Source organism: Corythoichthys intestinalis, chromosome 20 (genome assembly GCF_030265065.1).
Source record: "Corythoichthys intestinalis isolate RoL2023-P3 chromosome 20, ASM3026506v1, whole genome shotgun sequence".
In the NCBI taxonomy this organism is placed as follows: Eukaryota; Metazoa; Chordata; class Actinopteri; order Syngnathiformes; family Syngnathidae; genus Corythoichthys; species Corythoichthys intestinalis.
In genome coordinates, this window is record NC_080414.1 from 36,283,296 (window position 1) to 36,307,736 (window position 24,441).

Sequence of the window (24,441 nt, forward strand, 5' to 3'; positions counted from 1 at the left end):
GGGGCTCTTTTTGTCTGCCGACACCAACATTTCTTATCATACATTTATTGTTTGTCATGCTATGATTTTAATGTCTTTTTTTAATTCACTAATGCAGCAGAAGCAGGTATGTTTGTGCCTATTAAATAGCATGTCAGCAAAAATGCTATTTACTGTACCTTTAGATCCTAGTGAGAAGAGGTGATAGTAAAATAGAGGGATGGACAACTGTACAAGGACAGCAGCGACCTCATTTTTGTGCATTGTGTAGTTGGTGCAATCGATAGCTTCTACACTGTGTGGCAAGACAAATGGAATATAGAGATTGAACTAATATGATTGTCCTTAAAGTCCAAGGGCGGACTGGCATACGGAGATACCGGGGATTTGGTCGCTGGGCTGGTGTTGGGAGAAATAAGTATCGTCGTAAAACTATGGTCAAGCCAGAGGACGTTCGTAGTCCCGTGGTCAAATGAGCGGACCCTAAAGTTAGCGCACCACGTAATCAAAATGAGCGGACCCTAAAATTAGTGCACCGCGTAATTCAGTCATTACGGTAAATTCATTCTGACCGAGCGGCAATGCAGTTGACTTCCATGTGCTCGCATTGTTCCCAACTATTAAATGTCCTTAACACTCCAAAATGTATAACGCCATTATTGTCACCTGATCTTAAGTCCGCTCTATCTACATGTGCGTTATGTGTGCTGTCACGTCAGTACAATCTTATGCGATTCCCCTGAGTAACGGATCGTTTTAGAAGATAGTAGCATAGACTTCATAATGTATTGACGGGTCAAATCGGTCATGCACTGCGTCTTCCATTCAAGGAGAGGGCCGCCCACATTAAGAGGAGCTATTCACAAACACATGCACGCAGCGATCTAATGCTGGATTTCTGTTGAAAAAGTACGAAAAGTTTACCGCATACAAACAGAAAGGATTGTTTCAGGAGTGCTTTGTTCGAGGATTCACAAAGGGCTGCAGTGGGAGCGGAATTTTGTTCCAACCCATCATGAGGACAGCCTTTCACCAATCTGGTGTCTTACAAATGCAATTAATTGATTGCAGTCAGGTGCTTCTTGTTTCCACTTAAACCTCATTGGTTAAACTGTCTGTGCTGAAACAGGTGGAAGACCAGGACCCAATGCGGCCCTCGAGGACTGGTTTGCCCACCCCTGATCTACTGCATTGGCATCGTAGTTCGTAATTTTTACGTAAAATAAATCCTAAGGGCACGTTTTTTTTTTTTTTTTTTTAAACTAAGAATCGAGATTGTTTTACGTCCATATCTATAAAGAATTCGGGGATTCAAGCATTTATTCACAAGAATTTTCACCAGAAAAGCTCTATTTACATCAGACGGCCTCTAGCCACATTCACTAACAGACTAGCATTGTACTTCGACATATTTACGTAAAATAAATGCTAACTGCACGTTTTTTGTTTTTTTTGCTTTTAACCAAGAATCGAGACTGTTTTACGTCTGTATCTATAAAGAATTCAGGGATTTAAGCATTTATTCACTAGAATTTTCAACAAAAAATGCTCTTTTTCTGTGATTCCACTCGGTGAGCTTTAACAGCCTCGCCAACAATGTAGGCCCCCTATTTATCTGCCCAGCGCCGTCAATACATTATGAAGTCTACGATAGTAGGTTACAGTTATCATTTTTGTTGTACTGTAAATCCACTATCCTGAATAAATTCTAGCCAAGGTTGGTGAATATTATTAGTAGACCTTTCTGACTACTCCCATACTCAAAACTATGCATTTTTACCGTCCCAATATTCAGAAAAATGAACTAAAAGCCCTACTGAATTTTGATCTGGTTACAGTTCTCCTTTTTTGTGGTACTGTAAACCCACAATTCTGAATAAGTTCTGGCGTAGGTTGGTGAATATTAGTGGTGAACCTCTCTGACAATTCACACACTCAAAATTATGCATTTTTACTGTACCAATATTTAGAAACTTTTAATAAAAAATCCTACATGTGTGCTATGATCAAGTTACATTTCTCTTATTAGTGCTCTCCAATAAGTTTTGTTCATGTTATAGTTCATTGCATCAATGACCTGTTTGCATTAAAATCACTACATGCTTTAAAATCACTACACTATTATAATTATTTTACTGTAGGCTAATTAAGGCCTCGGGTTATTGTTTATTATATGATTATTGTCCAAGACAAATGCTGTTTCTTTTTCATCAAGGCTTGTGTTGCTGGCTGAATGACTTCCAACACCTTCCATGAAGTGGGCCGGTCTTTCGATGACTCGAGGGCCACTCCCCCGCCCTAGTCCGCCAGTTAAGTTGAAGCACACAAAGTACTACCACATGTACGTATATAAAGAACTGCATGCAGACAACTATGTGTGGATAATGTTAAATAAGATTGGGAGGATATCAAAAACATTGTGACTGATTCTTCCCATGTTACACTGAGAACTGCTGCGCAATGCAGGAAACACCAATTCTACCATCATCCCCATGTGCCCATAGCAAAATGCATATAATGGCGTGGGCATTTGGAGACTGCTCCTTATGCTGAGAAAAGGGAAAAAGGGACTTAAAAATCATTTTCACATGACTGAATTGTGGTAAACTGATCTTATTTTCATCTTGAAAATAATGGATTGATCTATGATATATGGGGACGCAGTACTTGAAGAAACTAGTATCTTTTGCTGTTTTGGTTGGGGTTTAACATCAGAAATCAAAGGTTTACAGGTATTCTGCTGACTTATACTTCAAATGAGAAAGTGGAAGTGACAATCAATAAGGCTTGGTGTACCCGGTCACTGCTTTATTTGATAACTTGTGGCAATATTGAAAGTGCTCTGTGCTGACTCTAATGTTTTACACTGCCGACGACCCTTCAGAAGCCATTGCTAAGGTGTATTAAAGTGTATTTTATAACCGGGCAGGGGCACCATGTGACATTTGGTTAGGGCATTTTTTTTTCTTTATGAACTTAAGTCACAAGGACGTTGGGTTGAGTGCGGTTTATCCACAGAAAACATCAGACATCATTGCATCTATTTTAAATGCCCTTTAAGTAAGATGAAAGCTTTTTGCATCATAAGTTCTGCCTCTACAAATAAGAATACCACTGTATGTAACAGGGGCAGACTGGGTTGAGGAGTGGCCTGGGAGTCATTGAAAGACCGGCCCACTTCATGGACGGTGTAGGAAGCCATCCTGTACCTGTACCTTGATGGAATAAAACAGCACTTGATGTTGGTTTGGACAAAAATCATATAGTAAACAATAACCCGGGCTCTTAATGAGTAAAAAAGTTACAACAGTGTAATGATTTTAAAGCATGTCATATTTTTTTTAATGCAAACAGGTCATTGATACAATAAACTATAACATGAGTAAACCATTAGAGAACTATAACCTAATTAAAGTACCCATGTAGGACTTATAAATAAACTTTTCTTAATATTGGTACAGTAAAAATGCATAGTTTTGAGTTTGTGAGTAGACAGAGAGCTCCAACACTGATATTGAATAATTTATTGTGTTTATTTAATGGATTTAAAGTACCACAAAAATGAGAACTGTAATTAGATCAAAGTTCACATGCAGGACATTTACTTCATTTTTATATATATAGGTCCAGTAAAAATTTGGTTTTGATTATGTGAGGTCCAGCACTAAAATTCACCAACCTTGGCCAGAACGTATTCAAAACTGTGGATAAACAGTACCACAAAAATGAGAACTGTACCCTCATCAAAGTAAACATGAAAGACTTTTAATTCGTTTTTCTAAATATTGGTAAGGCAAGGCAAGCCAAATTTCTTTGTATAGCACAATTCAACACAAGGCAATTCAAAGTGCTTAACATCACTTGAAGATAATAAAAATCACAATAAATCAAAAGAACATTAAGACAAAGGCAATCGAAACAGGAAATAAAAATCACATTAAATTGAAATCAGAAATGGAAATAAAGCAGAAAAGGAATAAAAAGCAAATAGCTGGAAATTTTGAAATATGTAGACAGTTATGGATATGCTGTGATAAACAAAAGCGTTTTTAGTCCTGATTTAAAGAAGCTAACAGTTTGAACACACTTCAGACCTTCAGGTAATTTGTTCCAGAGGTGAGGAACATAATAACTAAATGCTGCCTCACCCTGCTTGGTTCTTGTTCTTGGAACATACAGGAGACTAGTTCCAGATGACCTTAGGGGTCTAGATGTTTCAAAGCGATCCAGCAAATCAAGCATGTATTTTGGTCCAAGGCCATTAAGTGTTTTGTAGACGAGCAGTACTATTTTATAGTCTATCCTTTGTCTCACTGGAAGCCAGTGTAACGATTTCAAAACTGGTGTAATGTGGTCCAATTTCCTTGTATTTGTAAGGACTCTGGCAGCAGCATTCTGTACTAGCTGCAGCTTCCTGCTTGATTTTTAATTTTTTTTTTTTATAAAGACCTGTAAATACACTGTTGCAATAGTCCGAACTACTGAAAATTAATACATGCTTAAGTTTTTCCATGTCTTGTTGAGTCAGAAGCCCCTTAATTCATGCTATTTTCAGGTGGTAATAAGCAGATTTAGTGTTTAGATGGCAATTAAATTTTAGGTCTGAGTCAATATTTACTCCAACATTTCTGACTTGATTTAAGTGACATTGTGCTAAGGTTCGTGCTTATCTTTGACCTTTCGTTTTTCGGCCAAAAAATGATCACTTATGTCTTCTCCACATTTAGCTGGAGAAAATTCTGGCACATCCATTCATTGATTTGATGAATGCGTTTACTCAAGGAGACTAAGGGACTACAATCATATGGGGGCACAGAAATGTAGAGTTGTGTGTCATCTGCATAGATGTGATAGAAGATGTCATACTTTTCCATGATCTGAGCTAGGGGAAGCATATAAATGTTAAATAAGAGTGGTCCAAGAATGGACCCTTGAGGGACTCCACACATGAATTTGGTTCGTTCTGACTGATGGTTTCGGATTGACACAAAGAAATCCCTATCATGTAAATAAGATGTGAACCACTGAAGAGCAGTGTCAGTGAGCCCTACCCACTGTTCCAATCTGCCGAGTAGCATGTTGTGATCAACCGTGTCGAATGCGGCGTTGAGATCCAATAGTAGCAGAACAGATGATTTGCCTGTATTGGTATTCCGACAAATATCACTTAGGACTTTGATAAGCACGGACTCAGTGCTGTGTTGTGGCTGAAATCCAGACAGAAACGAATAAAAAAGATTGTTTTGCATTATAAAAACCTGGATCTGTTCGAGCACACCCCTTTCGATAATTTTCCCCTAGAATGTCAGATTTGATATTGGCCCATAATTACTAATGGTTGAGGCATCTAGATTAGATTTTTTTTTAGAAGAGGTTTTATTACTGCAGTTTTTAAAGTCTGTGGGAACTCTCCTGTTTGGAGAAAAGTATTTATAATCTTAAGTATGTCTGGGGCTATGCAATGAAAAACAGTTTTGAAAAAGTTTGAAGGAAGGATGTCAAGGCAGCATGCTGTGGGCTTTAATTTTGACACAATTTTTGTTAAAGTGGCATAGCATACCAGTCAACCCGAGGCCGTAGGCAATCTTACAAATAGTGACTAATCATACAAAGTTGTATATAGCGTGCAATATGAAACAAAAATAAAAATCACTTTTTAAAATAATATGAATTTATTGGTAATATTGTAACATATAACCTGGAGCAATCAAAGAACAATCAATATCTACAGCTACGTCATGATTTCTAAAATTAAAAGTGACTTTTGTTATAATTGTATGTAGCACTTTTGGCAATTTCTATCATGTCCTGATGGCTGCACTTCATGGCACTTCAGCTCGCAATTCAGTTTGACTTGAAGGTAGTTCGTTAGTGTGTCTAATAATAAATTAAAAAGGTCAATTGATAAAATTAACTCACCGATACAATCTTTGAATCAGGGAACATTTCTTTTGCTAATTCTGAGAAGTGATCAGCAATAGTTGCAGGCAAATTGTGGTCGTCAACAAATTGGCAGAATAAAATCTCCGCTTTCGTCACTTTTCATTCTGCAGACTTCCTCTTTATGACCAGTGTTGTTAATCTTACTTTAAAAAAGTAATTAATTAGTTACAACATACTTCTCCCAAAAAGTTATTGAGTTAGTAACTCAGTTACCTGAATGTAAGAGTAAGTAGTTACTTTGCAAAGTAACTGGTGTTAACTTTTATGTTGTTGTTGTTGTTGTTGTTGTTGTTTTTTCATTAAAAAAAAAAAAAAGTAACCTTTGATATGTTTGGAAGTCATTTATTTATTATTTCATTTCGACGTGAAAGTTTTAAAACTGTTTCATCATTTAAAGATAGATTCAAGTCAAGATTTTGCTGATTTAGGAGTATTTTAGATAAAAAGTTACTTAGGTTCGCTAGGAAGGTTCACTACAACAGAGCCTTTTTGAGAAGTGTACTGCTCTAAAATGGCGGCTGTTTACTAACGCCACCAAGTCTGTCATTTCGCATGTAGTTCTATATGCATGAGATATCTAGGCGTAGATTGTAGGCTGTCGGCTACAGTCAGGAAATATTGGAGCCACCTAGCCTAGCATCGCGTTTGCAACGGCGTCACAACAAATACTTCGCTCTCAGTGTCTCTGACTTTTCTCGCTTCATTCAACCAACGTAGTTACGCATAGTAACGCACATCGTCTCGTTGCAGAAACGGTGACAAAATCCGAATGGAGAAAAAAAAACGTAATGCACAAAAAACATACAGATTTTGATGTGGCAATTTCATTTCAGGAGTTGCACACAGTCTGTCTAATCTTCAGTAGTTTGTGTTTAAAGAATGCTGCGAAATCATTACAGGACACCTCAGATGCCAATTCCTGAGGTACTGATGCTTGTGGGTTTGTCAGTTTGTCAACGACAGAAAATAGTGTGCGGGTATTATCAATATTTCTACTAATGATCTCTGAAAAATATGACTGTCTTGCATTTTTCAGTTCCTGGTTGTATTTGCGAAGACTCTCTTTGTAGATATTATAAAAAGCTGGAGTTTGTTTTTTCGCCACCTGCGTTTTTCTCCTCTGTAATCTTGCTTTTGTTGTAAAGCTAGTGTGGCATTTCTCCAGAGTGACAGCAAAAATGCACAGTTTTGAGTATGGGAGTAGTCAGAGAGGTCTACTAGTAATCTTCACCCACCTTGGCCAGAATTTCGTCAGATATATGGATTTACAGTGCCACAAAAATGAGAACTGTAACCTACCATCTACTAAAATGACCGGTTGCTAAGGGGAATCAAATAACGCACATGTAAATTGAGCTGTTTTAAGATCAGGCGACTTTATTTCCTTAATTAAATGATGACAATTGTGGCGATATATATTTTAGAGTGTTGAGCAGGGGTCGCGTTAACCGAATATTTTCCGTCGTTGACCGGTTTTTTAAAACGGTGACGGAAAAAAATGAAGTCCATCCGTCATTTTGACAGGTTGCAATTCACACCCCAGACCACAGGGCGGCGAGTGAGCATATTAATTAGCTATTGTCTCTCTTGATGCATGACGTCGTTGGCCTTACTCGGAAAAATGTCAAGGCAACTGAGTGTCCAAAGTTTCTTCAAAAAGCCCCAAAACGACGATGGTGTTGATAAAAGAGGTGAAAAAAGAGGGACTGATGCAGTGGAGGATGAAGGACAGCCTCTGCAGCAATCCCACTTGAGACATTTGATTATGCACAAGCGGGCACGCAATGGCGTACCGCAAGCAGGCTATTTTTAGACCGTGACGTCGCATCGTAAAGCGGAAGTAAAGCCGAAGTGGGACATTATAGACCCACCCTCGCATAGACCTGACGTAAAAAGTGCTACTTTTCTCCGGTAATCTTTCAAAAACGAACATGCCGATCACGCATTGCTTTTTTGGAACTTGCAGAAACGACTCTAGACATTACGACACATGAAGGATGTTTTCTTCATACGTTTCCGGAACCAAAAACTAGGGAGGAAAGACCGAATCAACTTGCGCGGACTTTAACACCAGCTCGGCGAATCCATTCACGTTTCATATGCAGTAAACGTTATGTTGGGTTGGCATGGTCTTTCAGAGGATAAAGAGGTAAGCCATTTTTATATTTTTAACTTATTTTTTTAGCGTAACGTTGTGCCGTACTGCTTCTGTCTGACAATGACCTGAAAAGAATTACAATGGTATTTGACTGCCACTGTTACCGTTTCTGTTATATATATATATATAAAAAAACAACTTTAGTGAGGGGGAAGTGTAAATAAATTACAGGATTAAGATATGTTATCAATGAAAAATTTACAAGTGTTCGTTGGCTGTCACTGAGTAGCATTTGCGATCGCTACACAAAGCTAACTAAATTACCCCCAAGAACGGTAAGAGATGTAGGACAACCAGAGGATATATAAGAAAGACAGGGCTGATGGTAAAGGATAGCTTGTTGAAACCGGAGAATGTCATTGTCAGTCGCGTCGATAAAAAAGCTAAAGCTATGCTTAGGTCGGCTCGTAGCCTACCTACTGTGGCCACGGTCAGCTGTTTTTGTCACTGCGGAGAAAAAGTTACATATTCATCTGCTTGATGTGTGATGGCACGGTGTGGATTCTCTGTTAAGCTTGTTCGGACAGAATATTAATTAAAAATGAATGAAAACTAAATACTAGTGAATATGTCATTATTATCATTTTAAAAATTTAAGTGACGGGTAAAAATAGATTATGACCGGATTTTTATGACACTGTCAGTCAAAATGACAGACAACGAAAAAGTCTAGCTCAACCTCTGGTGTTGAGAGTATTTTTTAGACTTGGGAACAACGCAAAGCACACAGAAGTCAACTGCCTTGCCGCTCGGTCAGAATGCATTTACCGTAATGCTTGGATTACACGAGGGCACTAATTTCTTTCAGGTCATTTGACCACGTGAACACGAATGTCCGCTGGCTTGACCGCAGTCACCAATTCCTACTTATTTTTCATATCAGACATATTTTTCCCCTGTACGTGTCAAATATGTTGGATCTCAGTTCGCGTTGGTAGTGACACCAAATCCAACTTATTTTAGGAATTACGACCCTAGTTATTTCTCCCGACACCGGCCCATCAGCTCACCGGGGAAATCCCCCGTATGCCAGTTCACCCTTGATATGTAATGATTTGTTTTGATGGCATAGGTCAGATTTGTGTTTTTATTTTTCTATTTTGTTGTTACTGATCACTTACGGAGATCGATTTTGGACAAGAGGCGTCCCACAATCATCTCTAGTTCAATTTGAAGTATATGAACATCTAATCACAGCATGCAACCTGAATTTAAGTACAGCGTAATGACAGCGAAGATCTTGTTAGGAGTCAAGTGAGAGATTGTTTGCAATCGGTGCTCTATGCTTTGAATTTAAACAATGGAATGGGGATTATAGTCATACAGTATCTATATATAGGCACACAAACACGCACATACACCGAGAGAAGAGTGTCTAAGGTTAATCATTTTAATTCATTTAGACAGTTACTTGTCTGAATTCCAGGCTTTATTGGATAAAGCCTTCGTGTACCCTACCAGGATGTAATTGAATGTAAACTATCTGCCAGTAAACACAGTAACCTCATTACCATTCCTTTTACAAACATAGATAATTTTCTTCATTCAGCTTAACTAATATTCCTATTTTTAAATATGCTCTTTAATCTTGTTTAAATTCTGTGCCACAAAATTAGACGCCGAGAAAGTGGATCAAAATAGATTAACAGTGTAAAAATATATATGGCGGAAAACGCAGACAAGACTGAAAAAGCAGTTTATGCTCTTGCACTTAAGCTAAAACAACTGTTGTGTTTGATAGAAAAATGTGTCTATATGCTGCCATAGCAGATTAATGGCACATTAAGCCCCCAAACTATTATTAATTTGTCCGTTTTACCCTGGAAACCCCCGTTTACAGATGTCGCGCAACCGCTTTTGTTTCAACCCAGACATAAAATAAAGGTAATTAGTTATATTTATTATTCAAAATGTCTATCATTTTTAGCTTAGGATCATTAATTGATGTCTAATATTTCATTTAAAAAAAAAAAAAAAAAAAAAAAACGACTTTAAGAAAGTATTCACTCGCATATTTTAAACATTTAAACAAATTACGTCACAATGAAAAAAATGGTGTCTGTAAAAAAGTCACAGATTATCTACCTCATAACTATCACTTAATTGGATATTTTTTGTTACTGTCGCATTTTCTCCGATATGTTAGATGATAAATAATCGATCCAAACAAAGGAAAATTGAAAAAAAAAAAATGTTTAAAAGGGTAAATATATGAAAAAGAAAATCTCGACCACTCCTCGATGTCTGCGATTTCTGCATCGCGACCCTTGTTTTATTACCATGTTTCACCCATAAAATCCCCCAAAAAATCCAGCTGTGGCCATTCACAGCTGTATATTGACACTCAGTGATACATGCTACATGGAGTTTTTGGATCGAAAAGAGGGAAGCATCTCGTTAAACTCATGGCGTCTGTAATTCTGCTCTCGCGTGCGCTCACCTCCAGATAGGGTTTTGCTGCCCTCCAGTTCAAAATTTTTCTTCCCCCAGAAAATTGAGATTTTAAGCTCTCCAATGTTGTAACACACTTGCATATCGGACAATTTTGAAATTTGGCCAAATTGGGGGTCTCAGAGCGGAACTTCAAGTACCCTGAGTGTTTTCCGCCATATAATAAAATGAAATAAAATATTTGGCCTTGTACAATACAAATGCACAGCAGGCATCTGTTTTTTTTATGAATTGGGTAAAAAATGATGTTGTTTTTTAGTCAATACATCTTATTTATGTTATTTTAGGTTAATTATGTGGGGTGGGGGGGGGGGGGGTTTCTTATTCTGAATAGCTAATGATGTTAAGTGTGTAAAGAGCTATTAACCTCCGAGGTCTGGTCCGGAAGGGATCAATATTTATAATTTGAGGTTATGTGTCACCCTGAAGTGATGTAAAACGAAGTAATATTGCTTAGAAGGGATCTGACCCCGAAGAGTTTCCATGTTTTCAATTGGTTGTGTCGAATGTTTGTATAGCTTCTTCTAAGCACTTCACAAAAAAATGACAAGAAGAGCTTCCAACCATAATGTGCAGTATTTACTATTTACCAGATAAGATATACAGTTTATTGGTTAGTCTACTTTATTGCTTTTTCTTTTATAATTATTCTATTTTCTTTGGATTTCCCAGCAGTCCGGATGCTCCAGGGCACAATAGTGTCTTTCAAAGAAATCTGTTCAGAGAGAAGAGACATGCAATTCTCAGTGGTAATATTATATATATTGTGTGATGTTTTGCTGGTTCAAGTACACTACAGCCATAACAGAAGAATACATTTAACCATCATTCCTCTGTCATTTTTAGTATTTCCTACATTGAAAAGCAGCATGTGTGTACCACACCTAACTATGACTAGAATTAAAATTTTATTCAGGAAATGTAGTGGACTGAAAATAAAAGGTGTTCGAGAAATTAAGTTGTTTTCTTTCTTTTGTGTTACATTACAAGATTTTCAAGAAATATTATAACTTTTCATCAGAGGTGGGTAGAGTAGCCAAAAATCTGACTCAAGCAAGAGTAAAGTTACTTAAAAATAATACAGATAGTCCCCGGGTTATGAACGAGTTCCATTCCTGCACTGACGACTTAATACGAATTTCCGCGTAAATCGGAATTAACCCTTAAGTATCCCAAAATCTCAAAATAACTATCTAAATAACTAAGTCCAAAAGTATTGTATTTTGTTTAATGGAGGATACACTGTCTTCTGGTGGCATCGTTGGGTCTGGCTGGACTGTCGCCTTGTATGACTCAGGAACAGACTCGTCTAAAAAGGGCGAAGAACAGCTGCGCTCTGGTTTGGCCAACATATACTGCTGGCCAAAAGTATTGGCACCCCTGGAATTCTGTCAGATAATGCTCAATTTATCCCAGAAAATGATTGCAATTACAAATGCTTTGGTAGTAATATCTTCATTTATTTTGCTTGCAATGAAAAAACACAAAAGAGAATGAAAAAAAATTAATAATAATAATTCATTATCATTTTACACAAAACTCAAAATATGGGCCGGACAAAAGTATTGGCACCCTCAGCCTAATACTAGATAGCACAACCTTTAGACAAAATAACTGCGAATAACCGCTTCCGGTATCCATCAATGGGTTTCTTACAATGCTCTGAGGGAATTTTAGACCATTCTTTTTCGGCCAACTGCTCCAGGTCTCCGAGATTTGAAGGGTGCCTTCTCCAAACTGCCACTGTCAGATCTCTCAACGGGTGTTTTATGGGATTCAGGTCTGGACTCATTGCTGTCCACTTTAGAAGTCCCCAGTGCTTTCTCTCAAATCATTTTCTAGTGCGTTTTGAAGTGTGTTTTTTGTCATTGCCCTGCTGGAAGACCCATTACCTCTGATGGAGACCCAGCTTTCTCACATTATGCTGCAAAATTTGTTGATCATCTTCAGACTTCATAATGCCATGCACACGGTCAGCAGTCCAGTGCCAGAGGTAGCAAAGCAACCCAAAATATCAAGGAACCTCCGCCATGTTTGACAGTGGATATTGTGTTATTTGCTTTGAAGGCCTCGTTTTTTTCCCTGTAAACTCTATGTTGATGTCTTTTACCAAAAAGCTCTCCTTTTGTCTCATCTGACCGGAGAAAATTCTTCCAAAATGTTTTGGCTTTCTCAGGTAAGCTTTGGCAAACTCCAGCCTGGCTTTTTTATGTCTCTGGTTCAGAAGCGGGGTCTTCCTGGGTATCCTACCATAGAGTCACTTTTCATTCAGATGCCGACGGATAGTACGTTAGCTGGACTTTTAGCTGTTCTGTTTTTATGTCTCTGGGTCAGAAGCGGGGTCTTCCTGGGTATCCTACCATAGAGTCACTTTTCATTCAGATGCCGACAGATAGTATGTTAGCTGGACTTTTAGCTTTTCCGTCTGATTGATAACATGGAGTCATATGATTATTGTTGCGACGTCTCATTGGTGAAACTGGTAGAGCCTCTGTACCGGCAAAAATAAAGTCAAATTTAATGTGCAGAAAATAGAGGGAAAATATAACAACTCTACTGTAGTGCAGCCCGAAGTAGCTTAGTTAGAGAAGTGTATATTCTTCACAAATCTACTGAAGTAAAAGTAAAAAGTATGGCTTTATAAAAGTACTCTTAGAAGTATATTTTTCTCAAAAGGTTACTCAAATAAATGTAGTGGAGCAAATGTAATACATTACTATCCACCTCTGCTTCTTATGTACACTCACTAGAATGACTTCATCTTTTAAATATATCAGTAGTAAGTGCACATACTTGCAGTCCACACAGACACACCCATTATTTTTAGCTGCTTGAGTCATTGGCTTCCTCCATTGTTCTAGATTAACAGTCTTGCTCAAAGCTGGGGAGGTTTGATAAAGACTGAAATAGCAGAACAACTAAGCATGACACATGCTTTGGTGGTCGTAAAAACTGTCCCAAAGAAGGAAAAAAAAAAAAAAATTCTTAGCCGCTTTGACCACCTGGGATTCAACTCCGTTTTTTAAGGTGGTAAGGTGAATAATACTGTGTAGAAATGTTTGTTTTTATTATTCCCTTTTCATCAAGTTCTTTTACATATCTAGCAGAATTTCTTTCAAAGACATTACCCAGGAATTTTTACACAGGAAATGAAAATGCTAAACAGTAACAGGACTGAAGAACTGAAGGTAAAGATTTCCGCCAAAATAGATTGAGGTCAAGTAAAGTCCATCAAAAGTCTCAGCTTTTGCGTTTCATCAAATGAATGAAAATACAATGAAAATGAAATAACTTTTTTTTTTCAGACTATAAATCACACTGTTTTCATAGTTTAGCAAGGCGACATATGCTAAGATGCGACTTCATCAATGTGAAGTGTTTTTTTTTTTTCCACACTGACAGCTAATTGGCAGGTGCAACTCACAGTATGCTCCATAAAATCGGGTTGATGGCCATGGCCTTTCTCTGCAAATCTATCTTCACTGTATGTGCAGTTAAATGAGGTGTTGAAAAGCTTTGAGGATTTTGTGTGTGTTATATTCGAGTTAGTTTGTTCATTATGAGCAAGTCAGAGGTAAGAGTTTCCTTCCTTTAAATGCACGTCTTTATCCCATTTTGAAGCCTTTCAACTTCTAAACCTTTCGTTAAAGCAGTACTTCTCAAATAGTGTGGCGCGCCTCCGCAGGGCAGTGCCGGGGGTGGCGCAAGTGACCTCGGGGAACATCCTTTTTGGCCGTACTAGAATAAAGTTTAACTGCATATCCATTCAGTGGGTGGCAGTGGCACTCTCATTTTCAGAGTGTGCGCAATATTTTTGAACCAGACGAGCGCACAACAAAGAGCACTGAAGATATGAAGAGCTGAGATGAGGAAATATGACGTACAGTGGCATGAAAAAGTATCTGAACCTTTTGTAATTTCTCACATTTCTGTATAAAATCACCATCAAATGTGATCGGATCCTTGTCAAAAGCACACAGATAAAAAAATTTTAAAAACAGTGTCTGCTTTAACTACAACCACCAAATTTATAGGTTTTCATATTTTAATGTGTATAGTATGCAAACAATAACAGATGTGGGAAAACAAAGTAAGTGAACCATCACATTTAATATTTTATCGCCCCCCTTTAACTTCAACCAGACGCTTCCTGTAGGTGTAGGTAAGTCTGGCACATCGATCAGGACCAATCTTCTCTACAAAACTGCTGTAGTTCAGTCAGATTCCTGGGATGTCTGGCATGAATCTCTGTCTTTAGAGCATTCCATAGCATTTCAGTGGGGTTCAAGTCTGGACTTTGACTTGGCCACTCAAGAACGTGTATTTTGTTCTTCTGAAACCATTCTGAAGTTGATTTACTTCTGTGTTTTGGATCCATCCTCTTTTTAGCTTCAACTGTCTGACAGACGGCCTCAGGTTTTCCTGCAAAACATCCTGATAAACCTTTGAATTCATTCTTTCATTAATGATTGCAAGTTGTCCAGGCCTTGAGGCTGCAAAACAGCCCCAAATCATGATGCTCCCGCCACCATGCTTCACGGTGGGAATGATGTGTTGATGTTGGTGAGCTGTAGCATTTTTTCCTCCACTCATGACGTTGGTGTTACTCCCAAACAGTGTTGGGCACGTTACTTTAAAAAAGTAATTAGTTACATTACTCACTACTTCTTCCAAAAAGTAACTGAGTTAGTAACTGAATTACTCTATAGTAAAAGTAACTAGTTACCAGGGAAAGTAACTATTTCTGTTACTTTAAAAAGAACTTGTTGTATGTCAAAGAATTTGACATTTTCTGAGCAGTATTCGAGTCAGTGGAATAGAGAAGAAAAGACAGGTAGTTAACTTGTTAGGTGCTTCAGCAGATTTGAATTGCTTACCACAGATGTCGACAAAAGCTTTGCCCCGGGACATAAATTATACATTACATGCAGGTTCTTTCCTTTAATTTCGACAAACTTGAAATAGTGTCTATATCTCCACCTCTTAAGGACAATTTTTCTTCTGAATGCTCTGCCATCCCGACCCTGTGCATCTGTTTTGCGTGTGTTTGCCGCACCCGCTGTTCCGGTTTGCATGTGAAATCACAGGCTCTGATTGGCTTATCACGACACATGACTCCAACCCTCAGCCAATCACAATCACTTACATCGCATCTCTCGAGGGGCATTCAGGTAGGCTCATTTCCCGACAATTCACGTCACCTCCAAAGCGTCTGCCGTCCTCAAGATGGAAGCAGAATTATTGCTGGCTGACAGTGGGAGATGGGAACGTGGCTAGCATCAGGTGTAGCAAACACAGAAACGTTACCAAACTTTGGAAAGCATTGTCTAATTGAATAAGCAGGGACAAACAGCTTGGAGTCAGAAGTACGTGCGCTGTTCTCGAACCTGAACGCACCCCAAGTCTTGGATGACAAATCAACAGAGCAGAGAGTCGACTCGACACGGCTGGTAGTTTCTTTAATTTACTCAGAGTAACTAACGCACCGCTTTTGACCGTCAGTAACGGTAACGGCGTTGTAACGGCGGAAAAAGTAATTAGTTAGATTACCCCGTTACTGAAAAAAAAACCGCCGTTACGGCGTTATTTATAACAAGTGCCTTTTTGCGAACATTAAACGAGCAACAATGTTTTTTTTAGACAGCAGTCGCTTCCTCCAAGGATTCCTCCCATGAACACCATTCTTGGCTATAGTATTACAGATAGTTGATGTGTGCACAGCACAGCAGGGGTCGCGTTAACCGAATATTTTCCGTCGTTGACCGATTTTTTTAAAACGGTGACGGAAAAAACTGAAGTCCATCTGTCATTTTGACAGGTTGCAATTCACACCCCAGACCACAGGGTGGCGAGTGAGCATATTAATTAGCTATTGTCTCTCTTGATTCATGACGTCGTTGGCCTTACTCTGACAAATGTCAAGGCAACTGAGTGTCCGAAGTTTCTTCACAAAGCCCCAAAACGACGATGGTGTTGATAAAAGAGGTGAAAAAAGAGGGACTGCACAAGCGGTCAAGTCCATGCGCACCAGGAGGAAATTGTGAGACTGCGTTCAGGCCACAGCAGGTGAACTGTTAATTTCATTGTTCCATATGTAACCTCATCTGCTTGATGTGTGATGATGGCACGGTGTGGATTCTCTGTTAAGCTTGTTCGGACAGAATATTAATTTAAAATGAATGAAAACTAAATACTATTGAATATGTTGAAGCGGTATGCAATGTTAAGAGTCTTGTTAGCTCGAATTGCTGTGTCCAGCCGCTGTCGCTCTGCTGCTCTCTGTGAACAGTCTATTCAAGCCGGAACGCGCGCGGCTATTAAGTGTCTCTGTCACGTGACTGTGTCGTAGCCGGTAACCCGCTCGGCCAAATGGACACGCAAGTACGGAAGGTGAATTATGCCAAACAAAGGGTCACCACAATGTCATTATCATCATTTTAAAAATTTAAGTGACGGGTAAAAATAGATTATGACCGGATTTTTATGACCCTGTCAGTCAAAATGACAGACAACGAAAAAGTCTAGCGCAACCTCTGGTGCACAGATATATTGGACTGTGCCAGTGATTTCTGTAAGCCTTTTAACAAAGAGTAGAGACTGTTTTACGTCCATATCTATAAAGAATTCAGGGATTTAAGCATTTATTCACAAGAATTTTCAACGTAAAAAGCTCTTGATGGTGACAAGGTGGTGCTACAGTGGCTTAAAGGCTAGCAGCACATTTGACAAATTTACGTAAAATAAATGCTCACTACCCATTTTTTTGCTTTTAATCAAGAATCGAGACTGTTTTCACTCATATTTATGAAGAATTCAGGGATATAAGCATTTATCCACAAGGATTTTCAACGTAAGAAGCTCTTTGTGTTTCCACTCTGTCAGCTTTGACAGAAATAGGCCCACTATTGATTGGCCCTGTGTCCATGCAATATCAATATTTTTTTGCCATATGGCAAAATGGATTTTGACATGTGGCATTTGTTGGTATGTGACAAAATAGATTTTGGTTTGTGGAATTTTCCTTGGGGAGGGGGGAGTGGCATTTTTTTGGGGGTATCTGGCAGTTTTGCAGGCCCTGCACGTCCATGCCATTGATGGCTATGCATGTCCAAATTTTCCATTCATATTAAATGGCAGAAAAACATGAGTGGCTGTGATTTTGACCATGCACTTTACAATACAGCGCATTCACATGCAACTGGCACCCAAGTCAGGCTATGCCATTGACGGCTGTGCACGTCCGTATTTCCGTGTGAGTCAGTTGTCTTTCTGCACTAATGAATCTTGGGTACGCGGTCGCTACGTTTGCGGGTGGACCACCAGGTTATTTCAGGAGTCTTGTCAACTTTTAAAGGAAACTCGGTCGGAAAATTTTGACGTGCATAGATAGCCTTATTTGGGTGCCAGTTGAATGTCAATGCGCTGTAATGCTAATTATATGGTCAAAAATCACAGCCACATTTTCTGCCATTTCATATGAATGGAAAATTAACCTTGCATAGCTGTCAATGGCATGGACGTGCATGGCCTGCAAAACTTCCATACAGCCCAAAAAACGGCACATACTGTTAGGGCCTCGGCCCCTCCCTCCTGAACCCTGGCCCACCTTGGGCAGGTGTGTTTTTGATTTGCAGGTTGGACGCCAGACGGGTGGAGCGGCCACAGCTGCTGGCAATGACAATCAGCCATCTTCATAAGCCAGTGGACGCCACCACCCCGTCGCCCGATCAACTAGTCTGTTTACCACGTCAGTTGCGTCTCGCGTACTTAATTATTTATCTGATCCCCGGCTCACGACTTTTCTCTTCTCGCCCCAGGTCCTGACTTTGCGCGCCCCTATCGGATCCCACGCCTGCCTTTCTTCCGAGCTTCCACACCCCGCGTCGGCTCAGCTACACCAAGCAGAACAACTTACGCCCGCCACGTTATTGTTTGTGCTCGCCAATAAAATATTATTCGCCACAACCCCTGCTTGTCTGCATTTGGATCCCCTCTCGTCGCACACCCTAACACATACCTCCACTCCAAAAAAATGTAACAAAATAAATCCATTTTGCCATGTGACTAAAAAAATGCCACATGGCAAAATCCGTTTAGCCACATGGCAAAAAAATGCGCATTGCAAAAAAATGCCACATGGCAAATAAAAAGTGCCACATGGCAAAATCCATTTCGCCACATGGCAAAAAAATGCCACATGGCAAATTAAAAAAAAAAAAAAAAAGCCACATGGCAAAGAAAAAATGCCACATGGCAAAATCCTTTTTGCCACATAGCAAAAAAAAAAAAAAAATGCCACATGGCAAAATCCATTTAGCCACATGGCAAAAAAAATGCCACATGGCAAAAAAAATTCCACATGGCAAAATCCATTTTGCCACATGGCAATTTTTTTGCCATTTTTATTTGGGTGCCAGTTGGATGTCAATGTGCTGTAATGCTAATTATATGGTCAAAAATCACAGCCACATTTTCTGCTATTTCATCTGAATGGAAAATTAACCTTGCATAGCCATCAGTGGCATGGACGTGCATGGCCTGCAAAACTGCCGTATTGTCCAAAAAAACGTAACCCCCCCACCCTAAAAAAAAAATACGACAAAATAAATGTGACCAAAAAAAATGCCACACGGCAAAATCCATTTTGCCACATGGCAAAAAAATGCCACATGGCAAAAAAAATGCCACATGGCAAAATCCATTTCACCACATGGCAAAAAAAATGTCACATAACAAAATCCATTTTGCCACATGGCAAAAAAAAAATGCCACATGGCAAAATCCATTTTGCCACATGGCAAAAAAATGCCACATGGCAAAAAAATGCCACATGGCAAAATCCATTTAGCCACATGGCAAATACCAATTTTGGTTCTCAGCCCTGCTGCAGCTGAGTTTGCCATTTTTTTCTTTAGTGCTTTTTATATGTTGACCTGCATGCATGCATGATTCCCATTCTATAGTGTCCATGTGCACAAAAACCGCTGATGTAGTCAGGTCCCCTATGTGCCACGAAATGGCAATAGAATATCCATCATACATATAATTCTGTAATCTCTTAACTGTCGCACAACAATGCAGTGGTAGAATAATGGAGGACAAAGTAGGATTATAACATTGTAGGTTAATGGGCGGAGACCACCACACATTGTGTTATTGCATGCCACTAATCTGCTCAAATAATATAATATGTCAGCCGTTATGCAATTTAGGCTTATATGGAAAAACAGGTGAGGACTCCCAAATGCAATTTCACAGAAGTGCTAATATATTTCCCTTAAAGGAAAACAGCTGGGCATTGTATTCTTGGAATTATTTAAATGAGGCAAATGCTCTGCCCTCTTCCATTTAATTCAAATGCTCAACAAGAGATACTATATCATGCAGTTTGGGTTTGTAATTATGATATGACAGGGAAAAACGGTTTTGCCTTTTGTGTGGACTTGCTGTTTCTATTGACAAGGATTTAGTGGAGATTAAATGGAATGTTATTATGAGAGCGTCCTGTCACTTTTCTATTCTATGTCTAATCTAACCTGATGATGCTCGGCAGTCCTAAGTAGTCAGCCTCTTCTCTTTCCATCCCTTTAATTAACTTGTATCATAATTACATTTCCATATTAGCTTTGTCCTCACGCTCCTCTATTCTTTCAACAGGAACAATGTGCTCGGCTTCAGTTCAACTTCACTATTCCTCAATAGATCGATCGCAAAACTCCGCCTTCTTGTAAAACTAGGACAACCCAAGGCTACGTCAAATTCTCTCAGTGACAGTGACTGAGTGAACAAATGATTTATGGAAGATGGCGGGAGTTCAAATTTCTGAATTAGCACTACCACAGCTTGCAATAGAGCGTTTTTTTGTTTTTTTGTTTGTTTGTTTGTTTTTGTTTGTTTTAATTTTATTTAGTTCAGAAGCAGACAGAGAGGGTTGCAGTATGCAGTGGAGTGGTATGTCCATTGCATTAAAGGGCAAGTTCAGAATCTTTGACATGATCCTCGAGTTAGTGAGGGCTTAATTAGTCAGTGGAGTTGATTTCAACAAATTCCATGCAGTTTGTCAGATATATTTTAGTTTCAGGCCTCCGGAGTGGCTAAGCTAGCGCGAGTCAATGGTTCTGTCTTAGCATGCTAATAAGAAACTATATTAACAGATCTACCATAGTCTAATAAATTCAAAATACAGATCATCGTTCGTAATACCCATGCGGCCATGACAATGTTACACCAAAATGCCGTAAATCATTTCCTTTTGCAGGACTATTTTTAAATGAGAGAGGAGTGCTTCGCCATTTTAGGAAAGTGTGAAGTCTTATTTTGGCCTCCATTAAACCTTCCTTCATGTAAGCCAATAAATAGTGGAGGAAAAATGATGGCTGAGGTAAATAGCACACACTGTAATCTGCCTTCTTTAGTTTTACTATTGACGGTCTGCTTTTCGACGGGCAGTAGCCTTTTTTTTCAAGTGACGTCAGATTGAAGCAACTCGTGATGTCTGGGTATTTTTTTTCGACTTCGCAACTAGGACCTCCCAGCTTGAGTGGCGTTTTAATGATATATTTCCAGGTCGGACTTCCCACGTTTCTCGAATGCAGCATCAGTTTTCTGACTCAACTGAAGGATGGCAACATGGTGAAATGTTGCCTGGTACACCAGACTCACCGCTGTTCCAGTTATTGAGTCTGGCCACCATTCAGCGGATAAAATTTCCAGGGCGGAGCAAGCCACAGCAAACAGACAGCGGAGTGGACCGATCAGCGACGGGCAGACGTGACGTTAGTAAAACGACGAGGGCAGGACGTGGGACTTGCGCGCGGAAGTAAACATACGAGGAGAGCGAAGTTTATTCAACATGGCAAGCGCGAGACAGTCTGTCGTCAATGACTCGTGTCGATGTGTTTTTGGTAATTTAAAACTGATTTTACAGTGGATTGGAACATATTCTCGGCTCTCCTGTTCACCATCTGTGTTGTTGTGGAGACGACTTCCGACGCGCAAGAGTGACGTTGCTCGTTAAGAACACATCACGCAAATAAACGAATCTGATTTGTCGATTGATTTTGTACCTGCTCGAGAGGCTGTTAATGGGCTGATTCCCAGACTTTTCTCTCAGTGTTTGAAAAATACAGGGAGAACAGTCTGGCTGTGCCAGGCAAGGTGAAATGTGCATTTAGAGGCTGTGGCAACTGACAGAACCATCGGGCCGGGGGTCGGAACCAGTCCGTGGCACATTTGCAACCGGGCCACAGAGAAATAATAAATAATTTGTTAACGACCGCAATCTGGCGTGTGCGCCTTGACTAATATTAGTTGAGATTTGCGTACGTCACCCTCTAGTGGTTGGCCGCCATTACTGGGGTGTTTGCACACCACAAAGCGTCAGTCAATGTAAACAGTAACGTTAGCTGCTTTTGTCTGTGTGCTGCAGGCGGCAACGTCTTTGGACAGCTTTTTTTTACAGGGAAAAGGCCAAGTGCTGAGCCAGAAGAGGAGCCTACAACCAAGTGCATTCTGCATAATATGTGGCCAAAAGCTAGCAAACGAGGCAACAAAAGCGAATGCACTGACAGCATCATACCTCTTGGCGAACCGTATTTCTAAAGCCAAGAAACCTTTCACGATTGGAGAAGAACTCATTATGCCTGCGACCAAGCAGGAGCGCTGAAAATCACACACTTAGGATCAATTTTACTTTTTCCCATATATCCAAAAACAGCCGTTTCAGTCCAAATCTGTCATGCTCACGCATTTTCTCTATACAAGGCGTGCACAACGGCAGTACACACACATGCTGGATAGTTTACATACTGCTACTACCAGCAACTACAAAGACAGCGTTCCATTTCTCCTACAGTGTGTGTTGGAGTTTTGGAAATAAAAGCGCCCATGTATTATAATGCAATGCCCCGCAGCTAGATGGCGCAATGACACACAAACACATTTGAAAACTAAAAGATTCAATCATCTTCGGTTTAACGCCTCCTTTTCACAAAACAAGTCTTATTCAGCGTGGCTCTGTAGCAAGCAAGGTGTCAGGTGTTGACCATGTTACCCACCAAAACACAGTTTTTGCCTCCCCAACACCGGAGGGTACTGCATCACCTTACTTCCTGCCCCACTCCAAGGATATTTGCCGCCAAGTTTTAGGAGAAGCCGCTTGTAAAAAAAAAGGTTGAGTCAGCATACGGTGAGTTATATTTTCCCTGCACTTAATGTTCGTTTTTAGTTTCGTCATGTTATTTTATATTTACTGTCAATTTTCTGCCATACCTTGCCAGTCCGTAAAAAATATCCCATATCACACTGGTCTGTGTTGCAAAAAAAGGTTGGGGACCACTGTGCACTGTACAGTATAATAATAACAGTTCATATAGATGAAGTTGTGCTGAGGAAAAAAAATATAACATTATTTTTAAAAGAAAAATCACACATTGTAAGCAGTTACTCACAATGTTACACATTACTGGAGTATTCTTTTCAACGAATACTTTTTTACTTGTACTTGAATACATTTTTGGATGACTACTTTTACTCGAGTGATATTATTTAGAAGTGACACTACTTTTATTTGAGTAAAATCTTTGAGCACTTGAGCACACACAGCTGAACTCAAATGCACAAGAGAACGGGAAAACTGAGCAGTCAATGAATTTTCTGGTTCCTTCTTTGAATATTGAGTCAGAATTTCCTTATGTACGAGTATACGTACACATATATTGTATACATATATATATATATATACACATTATATTTATATATGTATACTAGTGCTGTCAAAATTTATCGTGTTAATGGGTGGTAATTTTTTTTTTTTTTTTTTAATTAATCACGTTAAAATATTTGACGCATTTAACGCATGCATGGAAAGACCCGCTCATGCATTGCCTCAAAGGGATTACAATGATGCTGTTTTTTGCACATTGAGAGCTAAAAGGCAAAGAAAGCCGAGTGGACACAGGCGTTCATTGGACCTCGCCGTTTATTGGCAACTCCTTCACAACAAACAGTATAATTTTCAAGTATCAGGTTTCAGGTATCAAGTTTCAAGTATCATTTAGTGACAGCATAACATAAATAATATTTGTATCTCTCAAAAAAATTAATGTTACAAAAGAAAAGCGCTTCAATCTGTATTAATGAGGCCCTATTCTCACACAGTTAAACAACAGTGTAAAGAACTGGCATTCCCAATCAAAATAACTGCAAAATACGCATAAAACTTACTCAGACTTTGGTCAAACTCTATTCAAATATTTCGTTTAGCTCAACATATACACTGGATGGCAATATTTAGTCACAATATACAAACTATAAGAGGTCTCGTACGTTGTAAAGCCAGCACTCAACTGAACGTGAATCACAATAGACCCAGTCAAAAAAAAAAAACAGGAAGCTACGGTGTCAGTCAAGGGACAAACACATTCATTGGCTAGATTTCAAAGATTTAAAACTCGCCATTGACACCTTGTGGTGTATTTCAATCACTACCTTACGCAGTTAAAGACACTGTGGAAGAACGGCAGGGAGCCCATGTGACGGCTCGGCAACATCAACAATGGCGAGCTACTAGTTATTTTTTGATTGAAATTTTACAAATTTTATTAAAACAAAGTCATTAATACGTTTGAATAGAAAACTATAACTTAAACTAACATTTATCTTTTAAGAACGACAAGTCTTTCTATCTGTGGAGCGTGAATCCCTTTAACAGAATTTTTTTTTTATAATGTTAATGCCGTCTTGTGGATTTATTCATTATTGTTGTTTTTTTTTTAACCTGTCCTGTTCAGCTGTTTGACACAGAGAATGGATGTCTAAGTGTCCAGTTAGTCTGAGCAGTTTTAATGTTTCACCCCAGACCAGCACCCGCGCGGCACCCCCACCCGCCCGCGAGACCAGCACGCACCCCA

The 24,441-nt window shown here is 39.2% G+C and overlaps 1 long non-coding RNA gene across 1 annotated transcript in view; it reads left to right on the plus strand.

Annotated features, from left to right (window-relative positions):
- The window catches only part of LOC130908898 (uncharacterized), a 32,479-nt gene extending 13,987 nt beyond the window's left edge, over positions 1 to 18,492 (plus strand). Inside the window, exons 2-4 of the long non-coding RNA XR_009061671.1 lie at positions 2,195 to 2,320; positions 18,147 to 18,278; positions 18,349 to 18,492. This is a non-coding gene — a long non-coding RNA (uncharacterized LOC130908898). The remainder of the gene's footprint in view (positions 1 to 2,194; positions 2,321 to 18,146; positions 18,279 to 18,348) is intronic.
- Positions 18,493 to 24,441: the final 5,949 nt, after the last annotated feature.